Source organism: Macaca fascicularis, chromosome 10, assembly GCF_037993035.2.
Source record: "Macaca fascicularis isolate 582-1 chromosome 10, T2T-MFA8v1.1".
NCBI lineage: Eukaryota > Metazoa > Chordata > Mammalia > Primates > Cercopithecidae > Macaca > Macaca fascicularis.
In genome coordinates, this window is record NC_088384.1 from 33,207,858 (window position 1) to 33,216,346 (window position 8,489).

The 8,489-nt window shown below is 49.7% G+C and overlaps 1 pseudogene; it reads left to right on the forward strand.

Annotated features, from left to right (window-relative positions):
• The first annotated feature begins 1,234 nt into the window (after positions 1-1,234).
• Positions 1,235-3,888, forward strand: LOC123567088 (uncharacterized protein C3orf38-like; annotated as a pseudogene).
• The last annotated feature ends 4,601 nt before the right edge of the window (positions 3,889-8,489 follow it).

Sequence of the window (8,489 nt, forward strand, 5' to 3'; positions counted from 1 at the left end):
CAAGTGATCTTCCCACCTCAGCCTCCCAAGTAGCTGGGACTACAGGCATAGTCCCAGGCTAATTTTTGAATTTTTTGTAGAGACAGAGTCTTGCTATATTGCCTGGGCTCAAGTGACCCTCCCACCTCAGCCTTCTGAGTAGCTGTGACTACAGGTACACAACACCACACCTGGCTATTTTTTTTTGTTGTTGTTAGAAATGGGATCTCACTTTGTTGTCCAAGCTAGTCTTGTGAGGTAAAGCCAGCTGGGCTTCTCGGTGGGGTCGGGACTTGGAGAACTTTTCTGTCTAGCTAAAGGATTGTAAACACACTAATCAGTGCTCTGTATCTAGCGAAAGGTTTGTAAATGCACCAATCAGCACTCTGTAAAAATGCACCAATCAGCGCTCTGTGTCTACCTAAAGGTTTGTAAACACACCAATCGGCACTCTGTGTCTAGCTAATCCTGTGGAGACCTGGAGAACTTTTCTGTCTAGCTTAAGGTTAGGAAATGCACCAATCAGCGCTCTGTGTCTAGCTAAGGGTTTATAAACACATCAATCAGCACTCTGTAAAAAGAAACCAATCAGCACTCTGTAAAAACGGACCAGTCAGCACTCTGTAAAGTGGACCAATCAGCACTCTGTAAAATGGACCAATCAGCAGAATGTGGGTTGGGCCAAATAAGGGAATAAAAGAGCTGGCTACTCCGGATCCAGCAGTGGCAACCCGCTGGGGTCCGCTTCCAGGCTGTGGAAGATTTGTTCTTTTGCTCTTCACAATAAATCTTGCTGCTGTTCACTCTTTGGGTCCGCACTAGCTTTATGAGCCTTTGGGTTCGCACTACCGTTAACATTCACTGTGAAAGGCTGCAGCTTCGCTCCTGAAGTCAAGTGAGACTACGAACCAACTGGAAGGAAGAAACTCTAGACACATCTGAACATCTGAAGAAGCAAAGTCCAGACACGCCATCTTTAAGAACTGTAACACTCCCCGGAGGGTCTACAGCTTCATTCTTGAAGTCAGCGAGACCAAGAACCCACCAGAAGGAACCAATTCTGGACACAGTCTCAAACTCCTGGGCTCAAGCGATCCTCTCACTTTGGCCTCCCAAAGCACTGGGATTACAGGCCTAATCTCTTCTTATAAGAATACCTGCCATGACTTCTGTGTGTGTTGCCAAGGCACGGGCCTGGTGGACCGTAGGGGCAACGTTATTGCCATTGTCCTCTCCCTCTGTCCCGGGAGTCGAGATGTCAGGACTCAGCTCTCCAGAGATGGAGGGCTGTCGTAACCTACTTGGGCTACTGGACAATAAGGAGATTCATGGCCCTGTGCAACACCGTCACCAGTTGCCTGGTGCAGCCTGAAGACCACCAATGTAAGGGCAGAGCTGTGCCATGGAAGGCAGCCACCCCATCCCAAGCCTCACGCTGACCCCAGGTCACTGGAGCCCAGGAGTGGAGGGGGTTCGAGGCCTAGCACCCAGATAGTCTCAGACCCTGCTTAGGCAGAATCCTGGGGCACCCCGGCCACCATGGCAGATCCACTGCTCTGGAACTGATACGGAAATGCTGAGAAGGGAGGAGCATGGTCCCTTTAAATGATACGGAAGAGGGGAAGGGAAGTGCCCGGTAGAGGAGGGTGTGGTCCCTAAGCCTCCACCCCCACGAACATAAGTGAGGACAGGCATTTCCTGACCAAATGTTACATTTTCCAAGACCACCTTTGCTGCCACATCCCATCCTGCACCTATAAAAACCCAGACCCTAGCAAGACAGAGGCAGGAGCGGCTGGAAGTGGAGAGGAACACACTGGCGGAAGGACATGCAAGTGGCCGAATGGCAAGAGGAATGTGCTGACAGGCAGCAGCATGCCACTGACCACAGAATGATGTGGAGTTTGGCCGCGGGAGTCGGAGGAGTGCCTGGGCCACCCAGCGGCCCGACTCCAGGGGAAAACCATCTCCCTTCTGGTTCCCTCATCTGCTGAGAGCTACTTCTACTCAATAAAACCTTGCACCCATTCTCCAAGCCCATGTGTGATCTGATTGTTCTGGTACACCAAGGCAAGAACCCGGGATACACAAAGCCCTCTGTCCACGCAACAAGTAGAGGGTCTAAGCTTCCTATAGACAGCAAAACTAAAAGAGCAAACAGTAGCACATGCCAACTGAGGCTTCAGCTGTGAACATTCACCTCTAGACACTGCCTTGGGGTTGGAGCCCCGTGGCCTACCCATCTGTATGCTCCCCTAGCAGTGGGAGAAACAGGACACTGAAGAAGCGAACCACACCCCCATCCCACACCCTGCAAGGAACACAAGGGAACCTTTCCCGTTTTGGAACCACGACACAGGCTTGGGCAGCCGGGACCCCCGGGAGGTCGTGGTGGTGACAATGGCATAGCTTCCAGGATTATCCATGTCATGGGCAGCACTTGCTGATTTGAGGGTTTGGAGTGCCGTTCATGCAATGTTAGTGGAGAGTCCAAGGGCAGAACTTCTGAGGCGTAAAAACTCCCACCAAAAAGTCACATTTAAGTACTTGGCAATACCAGGGGGTGGTTATACCTCCAGTTACTAAAAAACAGTCTTATTCAGCATACAAAAACAATCAGAGCCAAAATTGAAGGAAACACCAGAGCCAGTTAGAAAGACAGAGGACATCCAGCTCTTTCAACAGCAGGCAAAAGATTAAAAAGCTGAAAAGGTTGATTTTCATTGCCTGGGAGAATCTGTCACCGGGTCTTTGGACTTCTTAATTCTCATCATTCTTTCCTGGGACCACCTCAAGATGAATAGGAACCACAGCATGATGTCCAGCTTAGGTTCTATTACAAGTCAGAACAAAACATGATAGACTGGCTGGGCATGGTGGCTCACCTGTAATCCCAGCATTTTGGGAGGCTGAAGTGGGTGGATCACTTGAGGTCAGGAGTTTGAGACCAGCCTGGCTAACATGGTGAAACCCCATCTCTGTTAAAAATACAAAAATTAGCCAGGTATGGTGGCACATGCCTGTAGTCCCAGCTACTTGGAAGGCTGAGTCAGGAGAATCACTTGAACCTGGGAGGCAGACGCTGCAGTGCCCCGAGATCACGCCACTGCACTCCAGCCTGGGCAACCAAGTGAGACTCTTTCTAAAAAAAGAAAAAAAGAGGCCGGGCGCCGTGGTTCATGCCTGTAATCCCAGCACTTTGGGAGGCCGAGGTGGGCAGATCACGAGGTCAAGAGATCAAGACCATCCTGGCTAACACTGTGAAACCCTGTCTCTACTAAAAATACAGAAAAAGCCAGGCTTGGTGGCAGGCATCTGTAGTCCCAGCTAATTGGGAAGCTGAGGCAGGAGAATGGCATGAACCCGGGAGGCAGAGCTTGCAGTGAGCAGAGATCGCACCACCGCAGTCCAGCCTGGGCGACAGAGAGACTCCGTCTCAAAGAAAAAAAAAAAAAAAGTGATGGACTACCATGGGACAGAAATCATGAGTCTCCGTTTGCCATCACTAGTAAAAGAATTTCTTTTTCTCAGCCCAACCTAGATTCACGTGGACTGAAATGTGCTTATTCTCTTCATGGGCTGGTGATGGTTGGAACTGCTAGGATTGTCCATCGAGGGAACACTTGCTTGGGCATTTTTGAACAATTTTTTGGGCTCACCTGCTGCCCTTTTGTGGAGAATACTTGGAAAATCAAATTTATCAACCTGAGAATTGTTGGAGACAATTCCCTTGCTCCTGGAATTACTGAAACCCGCTGTTACATTTGAACAAGGTGGTCTAGAGGTCTTTCGTAATATAATCGCCTTACGTGGTACCAACACAGTATGACCTCATGTAAAGCAGGCATTGGTAGTGGAACTGGAGACCAAATTTTATGTAGTGGAAATGAGGCACTGCTGAACAAATGAGAACTGTGTTTACCTGACCCTCTAAAGCATTCAGTACCAGCAGTCTAAAACATCTATACGGAAACGCTTCCAAATACATCAGTAATGTCTAAGTGATTTTGATGTGAGGACTGATGTATTTTAGTTGAAATACCTTTCTGAACTCTAGACTTAGAGTTCATAGACATATTCTGTGAATACTTACCTATTTTTACCTGAGCTGCAGGAAATGTTCTTAAAGCTTAATGCAAATAAATCTTAGTTTAGATGTTATAGAAGAGAGAAGGAGAAGGAGAAGAAGACCCATTCTATGGGATTAGGGCCCACACTAATGACCTCATTTTAATTCATTCGGGTCTTTACAGGCCCGGTCTCCAAATACAACCACATTCTAAGGGAGCAGGGCTTAGGACTTCAACAAGTGAATTTGGGGGAACACAGTCCAGCCCATAACAACGTTGTAATTCATTTCATATGCCCGCAGCACCTGACACATAACACGCATACACACAGATATACCGAAACAGGGGGCGCGTTGCTACACACGACACCTGTCTGCAAACCGCCCTTCCCCGGTGAGTGTCCTTGAGCAAGCTCGCCCGCCCCCAGTCCTCGTTTCTCCACTAGAGGGCAGCCAGCGCCTGTTAAAGAGGGCCCAGGCCTTTGCAAGGGGGCCACACTCAGCCACATTCTCGGTCGTTGCACATCACGAGCTGGAGGTTCTGAATTTTCTCTCTTGTTCCATGCTGTGCTAATGCCACTTAAGGTCCCTGCAGGCCCTGCGTCATTAACATGGGGTGGGGGCCCCTCTCTTGTCCTCAGCGAGGGGAGAGAACCTGGGGTCCCCAGAGCCCCCTTCTGTGAGTCCGTAGTCTCACACACACCCTGTTGAACAGGCACTGTGTCCGCAGCTGGAGAGGATCGCGGGTGCGCGAGAGGTGGGACAGATTCTACAAAGATTCAGAGAAGCCGGTGAACTCCAGTAGTGGTTTTACTGATTCTCTGCCATAAGACAGGAAGGGGCACCTCTGTTTCCTTTTCTCCTCCTATCCCAAATCTCTGGGGCCTCCAGCCTCCATTCTCCTCTCCAGCCGAGGGCTGTGAGGCGCTGCCTGTCTTTGGATGACTGCTGTGTGTAATGCTGGGAGCGCGCTGATCGGCCACATGACAGTCAGGCAATTAGGAGACGCAGGAGAGTCCCTGGCCCCCACTCTGATGCTTCTCCCTGCGGAATGCACCTTCTCCTCCCCTCACCACCTTCCGCAGAGGTGCTCTGCCAGGACTGCTGGAAACGAGCAGCCCTGGGCTCTCCGGTTCACAGCCAAGGGTGGACGTTGCCGGGCGGGAACTTTCAGCTCCCGTGCAGTGATATTCAATCCTGGTTCCAACAAGGGGCGGGTTTCCCCCCACACCATCAGGGTGTACACTCCTCCCACAAGAAAAGAGATTACAAGGGATAAAAAAAATATATAGGTAGTTAGAAGGAATAAGTTCTAGTATTTGAAAATAGAGTAGGAAAGTTATAGTTAACAATAATGTATTGTATATTTCTGGGGTTGTTTTGTTTTGTTTTGAGATGGGGTCTCGCTCTGTTGCCCAGGCTGGAGTGCAGTGGCACGATCTCAGCTGACTGCAACCTCCGTCTCCCAGGTTTAAGAAATTCTCCTGCCTTAGCCTCCCGAGTAGCTGGGATTACAGGCACCTGCCACCGCGCCCAACTAATTTTTGTATTTTTGTAGAGACGGGGTTTCCATGTTGGCCAGGCTGGTCTCGAACTCCTGATCTCAGGTGATCCACCTGCCTCAGTCCCCCAAAGTGCCGGAATTACAGGCATGAGCCACCGCGCCTGGCCTGTATATTTCAAAATAACTAGAATTGGAATGTTCCCAACACAAAGAAAAAACAAATGTTTGAGGAGATGGACATCCCAATGACCCTGATTAGAACATTATATGTTATATACATGTATCAAAATATCATGTGCCCCAAAATATGTACAACTGTGAAATATCAATAAAAAAGAAAAGAGATCTATTACACAGCAGGGTGACTACAGTCAATAATAAGGTGTCGAACATCAACAGACGAATGGATGGAGCCAGTGTGGTACAGATACACCATGGAGTGCTACAAAGCCATGAAAATAGAGTGAGATCCTGTCATTTGCAACAGCATGGATGTAATTGGAGATCATTGTGTTAAGTGAAATAAGCCAGGCACAGAAGGACTAACTTCACTCGTTTGTGGGAGCTGAAATTAAAATTCCCAGAGGCAGGTTTCACACTTCTAAAAGCCCCCTTCTAACTGCCTCATTCACAGCAGCATCATTCCCAAAGCCAAAAGGAGGGACCCACCCAGTGCCTCTCCACGGATGGGCAGGAAAACAAAATGTGGTGTAAACCTGCCACGGAGCATCACTCAGCCTTGGACAGGAAGGAACTTCTGACAGAGGCCACAACGTGGATGAAATGACATTCTGCTGAGTAAAACCAACCGGACACAAAAATTGCACGACTCCAATTATATGAGTCATCAAATTCCCAGAGACAGAAAGTAAAATCGTGGTTGCCGGGGGCTGGGGGAAGAAGACATGGGGAGTTTAATGGGCACGAAATTACAGTTTAGGAAGATGAAGACCTTCTGGAAATGGGCAGTGGTGCTGGTTGTGCAATGATGTTAATGTTCTTCATACTACAGAATTGTACACTTTAAAATGGTTAGAAAGAATGGTAAATTTTATGTTATGTATATTTTACCATGATTTTTAAAATGACCACCAAAGTTACCCCTTCCAAATGGCAGTACTCCATCAGGAAGGCAGCCTCGAGGTCTAGGGGCTGGCATCGGCCCACGTAGCTTGGCAAGGGATTCTGCACCCTGGAGGAAGACACACAGTCGGCAGCAGTGGTCCCAAGACTGGCGCATACCATTGGGGAGCATCATGCCCAGGCCCAAGAGGGACAAGGCCTGGTGCCCTGGAGCCTCCTCAGCTCTGACCAGGCTCCCTTCTCCCAGAGACAGGGTGAAGCTGGCCTGGACATGGCCTGGGGTGCCCTCCATGACATAGCGTTCACATACTTTCATGCTATGGGTTCACTTCGCCCTGCCCCTTGCCCGTCAAAGTTCCTACAGCTGCCATGGGCTCTCTCCTGACCAAACAGAAGACCCAGCCCATAAACCCATCTTGCCATCTGGCATCCTGCTCCAACACTGGGGCAAGGCAGAGTCTTGGCAAAGTGAAGCAGAAGACAGGCTTGGGGGATGGAGGAGGTAGACCCCGTTTGCAGAGCCTGTGCTTTGCAAATGCTTCTCCCTGGTGGCAACTCTGAACTGTCAATCTGTACATACATCCCTGTCCAGCTTCCCCAAGGTCCCCATGGTTGACATTCAGGGCATTCAGGAGCTTGGATGGGAGAAAATACATCTTTATTTTCACTAAGGTTTAGCATTTCCTCCATCTCTGAATGTAAGCGACACGCGTCAGCAGTTCTAAGGGGTCCATGGAGCTCATCAGGCTCTGTAAGGCTCCATGGTGCCCCAAAAGGTTAAAGACTGCTATGCCTTAGAGCAGCAGTCCCCAGCATTTTGGCACCAGGGACTGGTTTTGGGGAACACAGTTTTTCCACAGACCGAGGGTGGAGTGGTGGTTTTGTGATGATTCAAGTGCATTATATTTATTGTGTACTTTGCTTGTATTATTATTATATTATCATTATAATATTATTATTATGTTGTAATATATAATGAAATAACTGTTCAATTCACCATAATGTAGACTCAGTGGGAGCCTGGGCTTGTTTTCCTGCAACTAGATGGTCCCATCTGGGGGCGATGGGAGACAGTGACAGATCAGCAGGCATTAGATTCTCATGCGCACACAGCCTGGATCCCCCTGCACAGTTCACAGTAGGGTTTGCGCTCCTATGAGAATATAATGCCACTGCTGATGTGACGGGAGGTAGAGCTCAGGGGGTAATTCGAGCAACGAGGAGTGGCTGTAAATACAGACGAAGCTTCATTTGCTTGCCTGCCTCTCACCTGCCAGTGTGGCCCATTCCTGTGACCCCAGGGGTTGGGGACCCCTGCTCTAGAGTATTTGCAGGGAAACAGGAGGCTTAGAGAGGAACGATCTTCCTAAACAGTGGGTCAGGAGGTCAGCAGTGTGCACACTCAGATCAGTAGGGTAGCAGACCGCAGGGAGGATGGGGCTGTGAGCCAAGGAGTACTCCAGGGAGGCAAGGTCTATTCCTGCAGATGCACCCCCCACACAGGCCATAGGGTCCAGGAGAGGAGGATGTCCAGGTGGTGGGAATGGGAACAAGCATGATCTATAATCTGTGTTAAATTGATAGCAAGGGTGACTTTCCTCCATGCCAGAGACAGGAGCAGGGGTCACCTGGTAGCAATGAGAACCTCCCTCCAAGACTCTTGGCCCTGGCCCAGGTGGCAGGAGGGAAGGCTGGAGGGCCATGAGACTGGTGGGCAGGGAAGAAGGCTGGCCGTGGCCAGGGCTGTTGGGGAAACACCTTTACCTGGGCAGCCTGAGATGATCACGGCCAGAGCTCCAGCTGCTCTCACCCCAGGCGGGGTCCCTGCACACACCGTATCTTTAGAGGTCCCTT